General features: G+C 36.4%; 1 protein-coding gene across 6 annotated transcripts in view; it reads right to left on the reverse strand.

Annotated features, from left to right (window-relative positions):
• The window catches only part of SCN9A (sodium voltage-gated channel alpha subunit 9), a 178,853-nt gene extending 162,754 nt beyond the window's left edge, over nt 1-16,099 (reverse strand). For 3 of the 6 annotated variants that reach the window (XM_063712844.1, XM_024243381.3, XM_024243377.3), the window contains exon 1: nt 15,793-16,098. The gene's annotated coding sequence lies outside the window, so the exon portion shown is untranslated. Of the gene's footprint in view, nt 1-15,792 lie in introns of all 6 variants that reach the window. The other 3 variants (XM_024243379.3, XM_063712845.1, XM_024243378.3) reach the window with 2 other exon arrangements.
• Between the last annotated feature and the right edge of the window lie 855 nt (nt 16,100-16,954).

The raw sequence follows: 16,954 nt of genomic DNA on the forward strand, positions 1-16,954 counted from the left end.
TTCTTAAAATAATTATTATTTCTCAGAAATGCTTAATTTGGTAGATGGCAAACCAGTTTAATAACTTCAACAAGAGTAGTTCAATATTTCATGTCCTAAAATCATTCAATTTTATGGCATTTTATAGTATTTGAACAACTGGTATGCAAAACAAATTAAGCTGTATATGTGATAATTTTATATTCAGACAACTGATAGGGACTTATTTCTAAATTCTATGATTATTAAAATATTGTGATTTGGTCATTTCATAATACCCTGTAATAATCATTTATATTATATTTATTATTTTATCATTAAGATAGAAGTTAGTCTTATGTATAGCCTTTTAAAATATAGTATTCCTCAAGTTTATAAGAAATGAAAGTTTATAATCTTAAGAAGTGTATTACCCTGGGAAAACTTAAGATTAGTGTCAATATTTGCTGGCATATCTGAACGTTTTAATAAAAAATTCATGAAGTCTTATCTATACAGCATATATAAAGGAAGACAGAAAATACTTCTTAGTTCACATTAAATCCCATCTCTCTGTTAGTTAAGACACTTTATTGACAGCACAAAATTATCACAGACTTATGGCTGCAGAACAGGTTCTATACCCTTATTTAAATAATTAGAGAGAAAATGTATTTCCAATATTATTATACATGTATCCACTTCCCTGAAAACATCAACATGATTTAGGAGAAAGTGCATAGTAATAACTTTGGCATCAGGCAGACTTAGGTTTGAATTTCCTGTTTATTCCATATAATTAGCTCTGCAGCATTATGCAAATTCCCCATTAATGAAAGAGAGAAGTATATCTGTCTTATAAAGTTATCATGTAGAATAGAAATGGTTTTGGTAAAGTGCCTACCACAGTGCCTAGGCTAAATAAATAACAGCAAGATTATTATCCTTCTTCCCTATAAAGACTGAAATTTTTAAATAATAAGCCATGAGTTGGCCAATAAACACAAAACCTTACGAAAATCTTATGTGGTGTATATTTGTTACCTATGTTTTATCTTGCCAAACATGTTTATGGCTTTAATTTAAAATGTAGATCTGCAGTAAAATAGTAAGACAGCATAACCCAGTTGTTAAATTCATGGCTCCAGAGTAAGAGAGACATGGGTTCACATCACATCTCTACTGCTTACTAGCTTATGTCCTTGGGGAATTTAATTAACTTCTCTAAAGCTCAGTTCTTATATAGCAAAACAGAGCTGAAAATGATAATTCTATAAGGTTATTTTAGTGGAAAAAATTAGACACTGAATTTTAATCACTTAGCACATTTCCTGTTACACTTTAAGTTATTATTAGTGATTTTAGCAACTTTCTTCTAAGTTGATTTTGTATACCTAAAGCTAATGTTCTTAAGAACGAGAATATATTTGCTTACTTTGTAACAGAAAAGCTTTTGTATTGTGTATACAAAACCTTTTCTTCTTAAGAAGCTTTCAACTCAGAATATTTTAAAGACTAAAATGTATGCTTATAGCAAAACCAAGACTACATTGCCTTCTACCAACAGGTGGCAATATATGCCACACACAGCCATTTTAGTCCTGCCAATACAAAGTTCATTAGTTCATTCAGTGCCTACAGGATGTGGGCCTTGCTTTTAAGGTTATGTAAATTCTTAAATCCATCAGGTTTGATAAATGTGAATATACTGAACACACCGAGGACGTTGAAAGATTTAATAACAAAAACATTGGAATATCATGGGAACCAAAGAAAAATAATAAAATAATCGAAAGTAAGAAAATAATAAATGTGGCAAGTGCATAAAAGGTTAATCATTGACAGTAATGATGACCCTCTAGGACTGAGCAGAATTATGCGAAAGTTTAAAATAATGAGCTTAGGCAATAGCCAGCAAAACACAAGGAACTTTTTTTTTTTTAAAACATGAAAATGCTCTAGCATGGGTCAGAGGATTTTTCATTAGCAGCAGATGCTCCAGAACTTAATGCTAAAGTGAGAAAAGACTAGGAGTTCATTCAAGAAGGCAAAATCCAAGAACAGTAACAGCTGCTGACGAAATATTCCTGATGGGGCAGGAATTGTTAAAAGCCCTTTAATTCAATATCAAAATAAGTGAGTTAAGAAGCATGCATGCCAAAGTATTCTTTGGAACATTTGTGGACATTGTCAAAACTACTGATATCTACTCATAAGATTTTTGATGAAGACATTGTTTGAGGATCTATATTAGCAAAGGAAGGGGGTAATCTGGTTTTAGGAGTCTAAAGGAACAGTTTATTTAGTGGAAATTCATCTGGAGATGGTAAAGTACTACGGTATAAATAACATGAGTTTACTAACAAACCTTTTGCAAACTAACATGTTCATAGATATGACTTCCTGTGTTTCTTATTCCTCTGCTCTCTCTTGGAACTAAAGGCTGTGATTATGGCAAGGTATCTAATAACCCTCACCATAATCTGGGAATATGATGAAACTCATGTGATATTGTTTAAAATGCATTCTCTTTCTGTTGTTGTTGTTTAAAATATATTCAAAGATAAAGGGTATGGCTATTTTTTTAAGGGTGAATTAAATGTGTGATAGTATTTCTTACTTTCTGCCATTTTGGGGCAGAATTTTCAGAACCTCACAGATATAAACAGGATTGGAGTCATGAAGAATATTCTAAATTAGATAGCGATCACAGGATAACAAATGAATAGGAAGAAAATCATTCCTATCCTTCCTCAAATTTATATTCCAGAAGGAAGTGTTTAGCCTAAACATTTGCTTTATCTCAGAATCCAAGACTCCTGATCAAATTTATATTCCAGAAGGAATTACAATTATTAAATTATTATTTAAAAATTATTAAATTTATTAGGACTATAACTTTGACCAGGAGGCTTGGGTTCTGAGATAAAGCAAGTGCTCAGGCAAAAACGGTTCACAACAATTCAATGACAAAGGTGCTTAACTTTTATTTAAAGACTTCTTTTTATTATTCTAATTGATGAATTGACCTGTTCATTTTTTTAAATGTCCATATGTCATATTTTCATGAAAATGCAAAATTTACTTAGTGACCTGGAGTTTCCACAAATAGTCACCATTTTTCATTTGCTTGTAACTCCCCAGTGGGAAAAGGTATTGCCTAGGGGACTTAACCTCCACAAGGATTGTCTAAAAACAAGAAATATCTGTGGTATAAATGCTAACCTTAAAACTTCAGGTTTCAGTAACAAACTCTTCAGAAAACACCTTAACAAAACTGAGTGAAAAATAAGTGACTTTACTAAAAATTAACGGACAGAGGAGATTTTTGAACTTGCTTTATTAAAATAAATCTAAGATTCTAAATAGTAGAAATCATTGATCTACTTGACCATTGAGAAAACAAGATAGCTTTTCTTTTTTACTCATTAATTCAATTTGTTTACTCAAGTATTAAGCACCTTCTCTGTGCAAAGCATTGTAAAAGGGTCTGTGTGGATTATAACCACAGCACAATGAATCCTTGTTTGATTTAATCATATCTAGGATTAGAAAATGAAGGGTCCCTAAATTCACTAACTAGCTAGGCAAGGATATTCTTTCCCATCAGGAATTCTCCTAAATTGCTAGTATATTTATACAACAACTCAAAAATTTTAATACTGGTATAAAAGAAAAAACAGAACAAAACAAAATGAAATGGGAGTTCTTGAAAAGGAAGGCACATGTTCAGAGTAAGGCACATTCAGACTAAAATCCAGATCTCTGGGGACAATGGGTATGGGAAAGCTGGAAACTGTCTTAGAGTCTATGAATTATATAGGAATTTTTAAAAAATCACCAATGAATCACAGACCTAAACATCAGAGTTAGAACTGTAAAATTCTAAGAAAATATCATAGGGAAAAATCTTCGAGACATTAGATTTGGCACATGGACATGGAACCAAAAGCACGGTCAACAAAAGAAAAAAAGAGCTGAATTGGATTTTGTCAAAATTAAAACTGTTGTGCATCAAAGAACACTACCAGAAAGTGAAAAGGCAATCCATATAATGGGAGAAAATAATTGCAAATCATATATCTGATAAGGGATTAACATTGGCAATATGTAAAAAATTCCTACTCCTCAACAAAAAATAAACAAGCAGATTAAAAATGAACAAAGGATTTGAAAAGACATTTCTCCAAAGAAAGGTCAATCAGTACATGGAAAGATGCTCAACATCACCGGTCATTTGGGAAATGCAAATCAAAACCACAATAAAATATCACTTCACACTTGGCCGGATGGTTATTGTTAAAAAAAAAAAAAAGGAAAAGAAACATTGACAAGGGTGTGGAGAAATTGTAACCCTTGTGCATTGCGGATAGGAATATTAAATAGTGCAGCTGCTGTGGAAAACACTGTGGTGGTTCCTCAAAAAATTAAACAGAATTATCACATGATCCAGCAATTCTACCTTAGGGTATGTATCCTAAACAATTAATAGAAGGGACTCACATAGTTATCCGTACACCAATGTTCATAGCAGCACTAATCACAGTAGCCAAAAAGTGAAAACAACCCAAGTGTCTATCAACAGATGAACAGATAAACAAAATGTGGTGTATATGCACAATAAAATACTACACAGCCTTAAAAATGAATAAAATTCTGATACATGCTATGACCTGGATGAACCTTGAAAACATTATGCTAAGTGAAATAAGCCAGACATGAAAACACAAATGCTGTAGGGTTCCACTTATATGGGGTACCTAGAATAGTCACATTCATAGAGAAAGTAGAATAGTGGTTACTGGGTGATAGGGGAAGAGAGGAGTGTGGAGTCATTGTTTAATAGTTACCGAGTTTTTGTTTGGAATGATGAAAATGCTCTGAAGATGGATAGTGGTGATCCTGTACAGCATGAATGTGCTTAATGCCTCTAAATTGTACATTTGAAATGGTTAAAATGGTAAATTTTGTTATATATATTTTACCAAAATATATATTTTTAAATTCACTAGCATGTTTTGAGATCTGTAAGGCAGAGTCAGTAGGAGAACAAAATCACAGCAGTTAGCAACGGGTCAACCCTGACAACATGCGGTATCTCCTTGGTATCTGTTTTGCTAGGCAGTAGTCATTTATATCTATGCAGTACCACTATTTCATGAGAAATAATCATATAATAAACATAAAAATTGATCAAAATATACAAAATATTACTGTACTCCCACCATTGTTTAAGTTTCCAAAATGTAAACATTTAAAATTACTCTCAATTGTAATCTTTGTCTTATTAGCCCTGCCCCCTGCCCCAGATAGTAAGAGGTGCCAAGAATCCAATCCATTACAGACAGGAAGAGAATATAGAACATTTAAATATAAATCCATTTACATATACATAAATAGTAAATCAATACATAAATACATATACATGCATGTACATATACACTTACATCTAAATCACAAAAAAAGACAAAAACATTATTTTTGTATAGAAATTAGAGACTTCTCAAACATTTTTTCTGATTTTATGTTACCCATGTCCAGAAAGAGAATCAGTTAAAAAAGAGCACACTCATCCCTTTCCAAAGTTGTGCCCATGCCGGTAATTTTAGCATTGGTTTATCACACAGCCCTCAGTGCAGGTTAGTAATCCCTACAAAACCAAGAAAAACCCTCATCTTCTGCTTTCAACCTTGCTCTCTGTATTTCAACCACACTGGCTTTCTTGCTTCTCCTTAAATACATCAAATATGCCTTAGGGCTTTTGCAATTGCTGTTTTTTGTGACTAGAATGATTCTTCAGTTGTTTAGCTAGCTCCTTTACTTTTTCATTTACTTCATGTCTCTACTCAAATACTCCTGTATAAAATTTTTCAGACCACTTTAAATAATACCTCCTTCTCTCAATTCTCTGTCCTGTTTTATTGTTTTTCACAGCATATCGTATGGTACAATGATGGATAGTGGCGAATATTTATCTATTCATTATCTCTTAAAATTGGCATCACATCTCCATATGTTGTTCATTGCTGTATCTGGTGTCTACAATAAAAACTTCATGAAGAAGGAAGAGAGGGAAAAAAGAAAGAGGGAAGGAAAGAAGGAATTGCTTTTAAATTCCAGGAAGAGTATGAATGCTGAGAAGAGTGAGGTTGCGAGTTCTTGGAGCTGGCCTGGAGGGACTCAGCAGCCACTTACCACTGCCCTTGGGATCTCTGCCAGGTCTTCCCTCCCTACAAACCTCAATGGCACCAATACCAACTTGGATGCCAACTCCTGACCTACACATTTTGGAGGCCAACTAGACCGGATCTAATGATTAATCACTAGGCTAAGATAAATCAGTTGGAAATTTCAGCTTTAACTTTGTTTTTTCTTATCTGCCAGTCTACCTGTTAAGCATATCTGTCACTGCCAAAAGTTTTCGTGTCCCTTTACTTATTTCACTTAGCATGTCTCTTCTAGGTCCATGCATGCTGTCACAAATAGTAAGATTTCCTTCTTTTTTTAAGGCTAGATAATATTCTATTTTATATACAGACCACATTTTCTTTACTCTTTCATCTGTTGATGATCATTTGGGTTGTTTTCATATTTTTGCTATTGTGAATAATGCTGCAATGAACACAGAAGTGCATACATCTCTTTGAGATCCTGATTTCAATTGCTGGATCTTATGGTAGTTCTATTTTTAATTTTTTGGGAACTTCCATATTATTTTCCATAGCAGCTACACTATTATACATTCCCACCAACAGTGGACAATGGTTTCATTTTCTTCACATTCTCAACAACACTTTTCACTTTTTTATAACAGCCATCTTAACAGGTGTGAGTGATTATCTCATTGCAATGTTGATAAAACCTTAACCACTTAGTCTAGAGGATAAGCTACCAATCCACAAATCACTAAAATAGATTGAGATATATCACAGAACTCAAGGGCCAAATTTCCCATGGTTTTTATATCCCAAAGTACAGTATCTAAGTGGATAATAGATATTTAAAAAATTGCATGCAAAATTATTATAAACATAATGTAAAATAAATTAGTTTTCCAAAAATGTTTTAAAACCTTTAAAAGTCAACTTCTTGAATTATTGATGTTAGACAATTTAACTGACATAGATAATTGAGTCTTTGTGACAATAAGTACTGTGATTTAGGTTTCATTTGTGTGTATCAATTTGTGATGCTCTAAATATTTGTACTCCTCCAATATAGAATATCTAAATTTTTATTTTCCAAGATATATAAATACTTCCAATGAACACCGTCATCTTATCCTGCACAAGATCACTTTGCTTTTCATACTTCTCAATCCCCTAGCTCCAGGATCTCAATATGTGTATCTTCATTCCCTGTTTCTTCTCCATTTCAGAATAAACTTCACCCTAGACATTTTTTTTATTTTTTTTCTTGAGACTGAGTCTTGCTCTGTTGCCCAGGCAGGAGTGCAGTAGCTTGATCTCAGCTCACTGCAACCTCCACCTCCCAGGTTCAGGCAATTCTTCTGCCTCAGCCTCCCGAGCAGCTGGGACTACAGGTGCCGGCCACCGTGTCTGGATACTTTTTGTATTTTTTTTTAGTAGAGATGGGGTTTCACTATGTTGGCCAGGCTGGTCTTGAACTCCTGACCTCAAGTGATCCGCCTGTCTCAGCCTTCCAAAGTGCTGGATTACGGGCGTGAGCCACCATGCCTGGCCCACCCTAGACATTTTATACATATTTCCCTTTTAATTACACCATTCCTCTTTTTTCAAATATTTTCTACCTTGGGGAAGGCCTTTTTCCCATTTCAATTTTTCAATGTTAAAAGAAAATATGCGAATCATAGCAAAGTCAAGTCACAGTAGTGCAATAATACTCCTAGACCAGGAAAGTGAAGTCATTCAACCTATAAAACAACTTCAAAAACACTTTAAATGCATAGGTACTCTTTTCATAACGTCTTCAAACTTACACCAAAATCTCTATTTTGACTTAACACAATATACCCCTCAGGAATTGGTATTCAAGACGAAAATTGAAGCAGTCTTCCATCTTTCTTTTTTTGTTGTTTTCTATTAACTGTAATTACATGATTTAGTATGTTTGATTGCAAATGTAATTTTATTTTAGCTCCATTAAGGGTTAAACATATTTGATAGAATGCTTGGTAGCGTAACCACCAGGTGTATCTGTGTGGGGTATGTGCAAACGTATTCTTGGAATATATAAGATTTCTTTCCTATAAAAGAAATGTGTATGTTATTCAAGTTTAGTAACCATTGTGAGTCTTTGGAAAGGTTAGGTAATTTCTGAGCCTTAGTGTTCTCACCTCAAATGGTGCTCATGAGGATTTAAACGGAGCATATGAAAATCCCTTAACAAACTGCTCAGTTAGCATTAAGGAGACGTCCATACATAAGACTGTTACATTAATGTTATCAGTAATGTTAGCAAGATGTAAACTTTTCCATATGTATTTTTCCTTATAACAGCATAATTGCTGGCCTTGCACAGTGGCTTACACCTGTAATCCCAACACTTTGGGAGGCCGAGGTGGGCGGATCACCTGAGGTCAGGAATTCGAGACTAGCCTGGCCAACATGGTGAAACCCCATCTCTACTAAAACTGCAAAATTAGCCGGGCATGGTGGTACACGCCTGTAATCCCAGCTACTTGGGAGGCTGAGGCAGGAGAATCACTTGAATCTGGGAGGCAGAGGTTGCAGTGAGCCAACATCACACCACAGCACTCCAGCCTGGGCAACAGAGTGAATCTGGTACACTTTTACCCATGTAAAAAACCTGCACATCCTGCAAATGTACCTTGAAACTTAATTAAAAAAAAAAAAAAAAGAGGCTGGGCGTGGTGGCTCACGCCTATAATCCCAGCACTTTGGGGGGTCTAGGTGGGCAGATCACCTGAGCTCAGGAGTTCAAGACCAGCCTGGCCAACCTGGTGAAATCCTATCTCTACTAAAAATACAAAATTAGCCAGGTGTGGTGGCGCATGCCTGTAATCCCGGCTACTCGGGAGGCTGAGGCAGGAGAATTGTTTGAACCTGGGAGGCGGAGGTTGCAGTGAGCCAAGATCGTACCATTGCACTCCAGCCTGGGCAACAAGAGTCAAACTCGGTCTCAAAAAAAAAAAAAAAGAAAGAAAGAATGCATTTTGATTATAATATTCTAAGTTATTAAATGTCTGGATATCATTATTGAACATCTACTCATATCTACTTATCATGTGTAAGACACTAAAGTGGCTGTTTTGGAAAAAACAAATTATGATGTATATGCATATATATCTCCTAATATATAATATACTATATATATAATATATCATATAGTCCTTAGAAGTAAATACTACTAATTTACAGGAAAGTAATATTTAAGAAATTAATATTTGACTAAGACCATGTACTGAGTAAAGGAAATATTTGGGAAAAATAAACTTTCTTTCACTATACTAATTGGAACTCAAATTTATTTATCTGTGCTTTTAACACTTTATAAAAATATTTTACAGTCTGAAATATAGTAGAGATGTAACATAAATTTTGAAAGGCACTTCTCTGCCTAGCTGTTCTACAAGTGTTCATTCCTAAAAGTCTGTCAGCTGATCTCATGGGATTATAAGAACCTTATTCCCAGTTGATCCCTGAGTAGGCCACTTCCCTTTTTCCTACCTGAATTACCATGAGCCAAGTTTGTGCACGGGGTAACAAGAATACATATTTTGTTAAGAGGGAAACAAATTCATCACTTCAACTTTATAATATTTTGTTCCATGAAAAGATCATTTACAAAGATTGGTCCCATAATATTTACCTAGAAGGAATCACTCAGATAAAGGCATCACTTACCAATAAAGCATTTAATTCATCCTATTCAAAATGTCCTTAATAAATTGTCTTTACTCTGAGCCCTAAAAAATACACTGTCTATTGGACTTGAAAGAATAGTCATTTAGTAGAGTTTAAATCAATATATGAAATATAAATTTTAATTTTTTTGTACAAACAGATTTTCCTTTTGTTGCCCAGGCTGATCTAGAACTCCTGGCTCAAGCAATCCTCCAGCCTCGGCCTCCCAAAGTGATGGGATTGCAGGGGTGACCAGCTGTGCCTGACATAACATTTTATTATCATGAAACATTTTTCTCATTTTTCCCTGTTTTACTCATCTGCATGGATTTGAATATCTACATTTACTTCTTTTTTCAAATTCTAAAGTATAGACTCTCAAGAAGATGACATATTTTTAAAATAATCACACTGGATTTAAAAACACATAGTGTAGGAGCAACTAGTAAAAGTTGACAGATACCACATCCAGTGAAATTACCCCCAGTTAAAATAATAATAATAATAATAATAATCAGATAATGGGCTGAGCGCGGTGGCTCATGCCTGTAATCCCAGCACTTTGGGAGGCCGAGGCGGGCGGATCACGAGGTCAGGAGATTGAGACCATCCTGGCTAACACGGTGAAACTCTGTCTCTACTAAAAATACAAAAACATTAGCCGGGCATGGTGGTGGGCACCTGTAGTCCCAGCTACTCGGAGGCTGAGGCAGAAGAATGGTGTGAACCCAGGATGCGGAGCTTGCAATGAGCCAAGATCGTGCCACTGCACTCCAGCCTGGGCGACAGAGCGAGACTCCGTCTCAAAAAAATAAAAAATAAAAAACAAAAAAATTTTAAAAATCAGATAATACAGGGAGTCTAGGTGTGCATATAGCACATAAAATTTTTATTAAAAATCTTATGAGAATGTTTTTAATACTTATATTTTAATGCATGTTTCTAATCTTATTTATCTTTCTTTAGAGGCCCAGTTTTCCAATTATTTGTACTAACAGTTTGACCTAAAAGTGGAGTAAAATTTGCCTTACTGGCGTACATATCAAACATTTGGAAGATGAGATGCAGGAGAGAAGAAGGAAAAAAAAAAAAAAAAAGAAAAAGGGCATTCATTGCAGGGCAGGATGCTAACTTAATGACATTGTAAATGTACGCACTCTTTCTAAATTTCCAAGTGAACAATCCCAGGTGCAATTAGAGCTTTATTGTATTTTGATAAATGATTCAGAAAGCTTTGTAAAAAATCCAAGGAGACATTTTAAAGAAATTTATGATCAGTAATAGCAGTCTCTCCAACACTTGACATAACAAAAGGAAATCATAAAATGAATAGCAAGGAAATTACAGTTAAAGTAACGTTAGGTTTCAACAGTAATATATGGCATTTTTGGCTCCATGTTATATCACTTTAAAAAATCTAAAGATATTTCATCTCCTGTGTTAAAGAAACAATAACAACATATTTTTTGCTTACAGTAAGTTGTTATTTTAAAAAGAGATGTGGAAAGAATGGTTTTCTCTATAGAACTAAAAAGATATAGAATAATTCAGTTCTACATATGTCAATTCAAATTTGTCTGTGGCAGATTATGCTTACTGGCACTGTTCAAGGCATTCCCCTCTTCCTTCCTCACTTTATCATGGTCTGGCATTTTTCCTCACCACCCAGAAGGGTTTCATTCCTCCAAACTTCATTCCACCTTTAGCTGCCAAGAGCTGATGGCTTTCTCTTTTGCCTAAAGCCATTTCCTTCCAGCAATGCAGAGAGGAAAGAGTAAGTGAAACCTTCAATGAAGAAATTTCATTTTTTAGAATGGCAGGACACCAAAATTGTTATCTCATATTCCACAAAAGTATTCTACCTACATTCTCTGGATGCTCTCATAAATCCTCATATAAAATATTTTTATACAATTTTATAATATCTATTTTAATATGAGCTTGCCTCTCAAGTGGTAATCTAACTCTACATAGTTCTAAAGGAAGATGTCATATACTTCTGTAAAGAATAAATTAGCTAATTTGTGATGTGTAATATGAAGGACCATCTTCAATTAGTACACAGATGGCCTCCAATACAACATCCACAATATGCTCTCTTCAGAGCAAATTTTTTAAAATCCCTGCTAACAATTAGTGAAATAATTTAGTCCTTCAAGATGTAATGTGGTAACCAAATTATTTACCAAAAATCTGTGGCTGGCCATTTGCTATATAAAAAAAAACATTAATCAGTTTGTCACCTAACTGTAAGCTAAATTTTCAACCAAATGTTAATAGCAAAACTAGTTGTTTGCTTAATATCTTTAAGTATAGTCTGGAAAAATAAACGGGGGAGGCAAATCAGCATACAAAGTGTGTGTGTGTGTGTGTGAGTGTGAGTGTGGTAAAATTCTAGTATAAAAATGATGCAATCATTTATGAGCAAGAAGTTTACAGTCCTTACTTCCACTCTAATAACAGTGATAAGTCTTCAGGGATAAGCCCACATTGCCTCTCTGAACCTTCCTTAGAGAATGCTTCAAATTTTTGGATAATGTGCCCTTTGTACCTGGGACAAACATCAATTTAGACCGTGTGGAAACCTAACTTATGGCCTCAGCCTCATCTGACTACATTTCTATCAACTGAGCTCACATAAGCATCTATGTTTATTTTAAAAGAATATTTTAAATTCATAGTCAGTGACTATTGACTGGCCCTCAAATTTCTGTTAGATGATACAGATTTAAACCTAACAAGGTTATCATTTTAGATTTGGAGTCACTTATACTAAAACCATATTAGTTTATGCAATCCAATTTTTTCTTAAAATATATTTTAATACATTTGTGGTCACTGCCTTTCTAAGAATGCATTACAAATTACTTACCTTTAAGTACATTATCACCTACACTGATAAAAGAGAGAATACATCTCAGGATATTTTAATTTTACCTCCTCAAAATCATACCACGATATTGTAAAAATACTAAATGCTTGACAAATAAAAAATAAATAGAATCACAAAATTCATGTTTCCAGGGTTAATATGCTTTATTCTGGAAGAATCCATATTTTTGTATTTTATTATTTATATAAATATCTACGAACCCCCTACTACTTGATGCCAGGCACTGTTCTGGAAGCTAAGTCAACAATGAAGACAGAGTCTGGGTTCCCTTAGAGTATTTGGTATGCAAATTCACAAAATACCTGCATGCTGTAACAAGCATTATGAAAGAAACAAGGTTCCAACATCAAGACCAACAGGGGACAACCTACTTTTGACAAGATGATCAAAAATGATCTTTCCAAAACAAAAAACCTCGAGTTGAGATTTAAAGTTTAAGAAGGAGTAAGCATGCATAGAGTTCAGGCATTGGGAACAGCATTTGAAAAGGCCTTAAAGAGTGCTATTGTTTCATGTGTTTTAGCCACCACCTGGGCAGGAGCACCTTAATGAGAAGAGAATAGGTTCTGGTGAGGTTGGAGAGAAGGGACAGAACAGAGAGTAAACCATATGCTGAGGAAAGGCATTTACTGTTGTTGCTAATTGGTCTCTGTGTTGCCGTGTTTATTTCTTCTTCTTCTTCTCCTCTTCTTCTTCTTCTTCTTCTTTTTTTTTAAATGCAGTTGTGAGCCAATGTTTGTTAGGGGAGACAGGATGGTATTGCTTTGTATAGAGAATGAATTGCAGGGGAGAAAATTACAGAAGTGGAGAGATTGATGTGGAGGCTGTGGCAGGATTCCAAGTAAATTACGATGATGACCTGAACTAATTTGGTGGCAGTGTAGATACAGAAAAGAGGGTGAATGAGAGGCATCTGAGACATATGATGAAATAGAAATAAGTTTGGGAGATAAGATTGATAGATCTACTTACAGGCTGGAAAGGGCTGAAATGGAGTAATAAGGAAGAGAGCAATCAAAGGTGATTTCAATACTTGGATGGTGAAGGCATTTATTCAGATAATGAAGATGGGAGGAAAGAATCTGAGACAGAGTTTTAGGGAAAGTCATAAATTATTATCATTATGACATCTAGAATGTTCCATTTACATTAATAAACTTTAAGCTCTTTTACAAGATCATGACTTGTCTTAGAAAAGTACCATATAAATCCTTCTAGCGCTTCACACTCTTTTGCATAACTAATAGGAATAGAAAATAAAAAAATAGATTTTATTATTCACGTAAAATGAAAAATTCTACTTTTTTCCTTGCCACAGAGAAAGTGGGTTGATTATATTAAATAAATAGAACCCTACTGATTGCTCTTCTGAATTTATTTATTTGTTTGTTTGTTTATCTACTTTGCTTCTGAAACTCAGCACAGCAACAGGTAGTAAAAACATAGAAGCATTACCACAGAAGGGCTCTCATGATTATGTGCAGGCCCTAGGGGACAGGAGGCCCAAGATGCTTTTGGCAGAGAGCCAGACCTGACTCATCTTTCTTCTGTAGAAGCATCAGGTACTCTGTGAGCCCAGCCCTGCACCATAGGAATCAAGACATATCATATATACAGCCACTGTAAAAATACATCACTGTGTCCCACAACTGCACAGTGGTTTACTTAAGGAAACCTCCTTTTAAACATCTACAAAATTTTAAAAAACTTGTCTTAAGCCAAACTATCAGTTGCCTAAATAGAGGGCACATTCTTCTTTACATTAAATACCATATTCTGTCTAGAGTTTAGTTGTTGATAAGCTAGTCTAACAATCATGAAAATTTGTAACACAGGGATCAGATAAGACTAGCTTTCAAACTAATCAATATTTTTTTTAAATCTCACCATAAATTATAAGAAAAAATTACAGTTTAAACTTTTTTAAATAGTGGAAAAAATCTGAAGAATTTGCAATAAAATGGTTTAATAACTGGATTTGGTTTGCAGTTTATGTAAAATAGGTTTATATTGATGTTAAAGCAAAAATCATAAAATATATTTAAATAACAAGGAAAGAAAGAGAAAAAGAAAGAAAATCTTTATCTTGTCTACAGGGAAGAAGAAATAGAAAACAATAATAAATATGTTTCTGAAAAGAACTGAACTTCCCAACACTGACTTCCTATTCAGTAACTGACAAGCTATCACTTCCTTGAAAGCTTACTTTGATTTGGCTTTTATCTTACTGACACTAGCTTCTTAAAAACTCCCCTAAGTTTCTCGTGTAAATTGTTCTTAACATCACAGTAGATATAATCTATGAACGCTCCAACTTAAAAAAAAAAAACTAAAATAATGAGTGAAATGTTTACTATAATCACAAAAACTGGCATTAATGTTTCTAGTTTCTTGTTCTGATTTTTGTCTTGAATATAAGCCACGAAAATATCCATTTTTTCCTAAAAGTAAATGAGTTTCCCAAGTTGAATTCGATAAAAAGTTAAAAGGATTCTGCATCTTTTCTGAATTTCACTATAAAGTGCTTATTCGAAAAAAATAAATAATCTGCCCTGAGAAATAGGGGCAGAGCTGTCCTGTCAATTATTTGTGTTTGTGTGCTCTTAAGGGGTGCGGGGTTCTTTTCTGTCCCCACAGGTTGTATCTGCTACGCTGGTTCTGCACGCTCAGCTTTGCAGATGGGAAATACAGCACATGCTTTTTGCTCGTAAAAAAATGTGAGCTGCCCCTTGAATTGAAGTCCATCTAACAACTCTGCTAGCGTAAACAGAAATAAAAGACAGTAAACCACCAAGCATTCCTACCCTTCCTTTCCACAGTTTCAGAACCTGGCGGCAAACCCACAGAGTCAAAACCGCACAGGAGCTGCCCAGCTATCGAAATAACTACGCTTCCAGCCCTTCTTCCTCCCATTGCTGGAACCACCGGGTCAAGCTTCTCCCCTCTCTTCTTTCCGGGTGGCGTAATACAGGGTTCCAGAACCGAGATGTGAAAATAGACACAGGTGGGTGTGGCGGTTGAGGCGAGCAAGGGCGAAAGACCGGGGACTTCTCCTCCCCTCCCCACCGAAGCAGCAAAAGAAAAGGCACTTACTTGCAACCTAGCCCGCCGATCATCCCCACCCAGTGCACCTGCAGAATCTGGCTCCAGGAGAGGGCGTGGGCCTCTCTTTCCCCGGCGCTCTCTCAGGGCTGCTTCTTTTTCTTTGGGCTCCTGTTGCTCAGGGGACGCCTGCCGCTAGCAGCCACTGGCACCCAGGCTAGCCCAGCCTCAGCCGAGCTGGAGGAATTGGAAAGCCGACAGCCGCAGCTAGAGCGCTGGCGACCGCCTGCACGCAGACTGCGCCCCTCCTGCCAGGGCGCGCCCGGGGAGGTAGCAGCCCCGCCTCCCCGAGGGCAGCTGCGCCGCTTTGCCTCCTCCACTCCTCCCTGCACGCCCGGGTCCCCACCCCTTGCTCCCTCCCTTCCTCCCTCCCTCTCTCCACTCCTGCGGGCGGCGCAGGGCGGGGACCCAGCTAGGGGCGCGGTGGTGGCGACTCTGTAGCCTCTGCACCATGCGCTAACAGAAGGCGGAGGAGGGGGTTGCACGACCTGCCATCCACGGCCACCCATTGGGTGGGGCGTGTGTGTGTGTGTGTGTGTGTGTGTGTGTGTGTGTCCGGCAGCCAGAAGAACCCTTCCCTTATCTCACCCCCGCCCCCATCATCCCTTTCCTCCCTTCCTGCTCAGCAGAATCTGCTAACGTTTCCGAGAAGTCACTTTGTGTGGCTTGGTGGGGAGCTGGAGAAAAACTCCGGAGCAGAGGAGGTGGGACCAATGGCAAAGCCCTGAGTCTGGGGCAGTGGGTGGGGAGCCAGACAACACCGCCAGGCCAGAGCCTCCCCGACCTTGGGCTCTGAAGAGTCTAGGCTGGGAATTGGTTTCTTCCGTAGGGCTTTGCTCACAACCGCGAGTGGGGCGGTGACGCTCAAGACCAGTATCTAGGCTGTTTTCTGTTTTCTTTATATATATGTAAAATCAATTGAATTGCAGAGTCTTCCAGGCAAGCAAATAATACATTTTCTTTCGAAGATGCAGTGAAGAATCAGAGGAGGTCCTAGGTGGGGAAAGAAACATGGGGAAAAGGCTGCTTTTCCAGACCTGGGACCCGATCGTCTGAATATGCCATCAGTCACATGGGTTCTGAATTTCAGAGCTGGTAGGAGCGACTGTGAAAATAAATTTTTAAAAAATTCATTTTGTGTGGAGTGTGTGCG

Source organism: Pongo abelii, chromosome 11, assembly GCF_028885655.2.
Source record: "Pongo abelii isolate AG06213 chromosome 11, NHGRI_mPonAbe1-v2.0_pri, whole genome shotgun sequence".
Taxonomy (NCBI): domain Eukaryota; kingdom Metazoa; phylum Chordata; class Mammalia; order Primates; family Hominidae; genus Pongo; species Pongo abelii.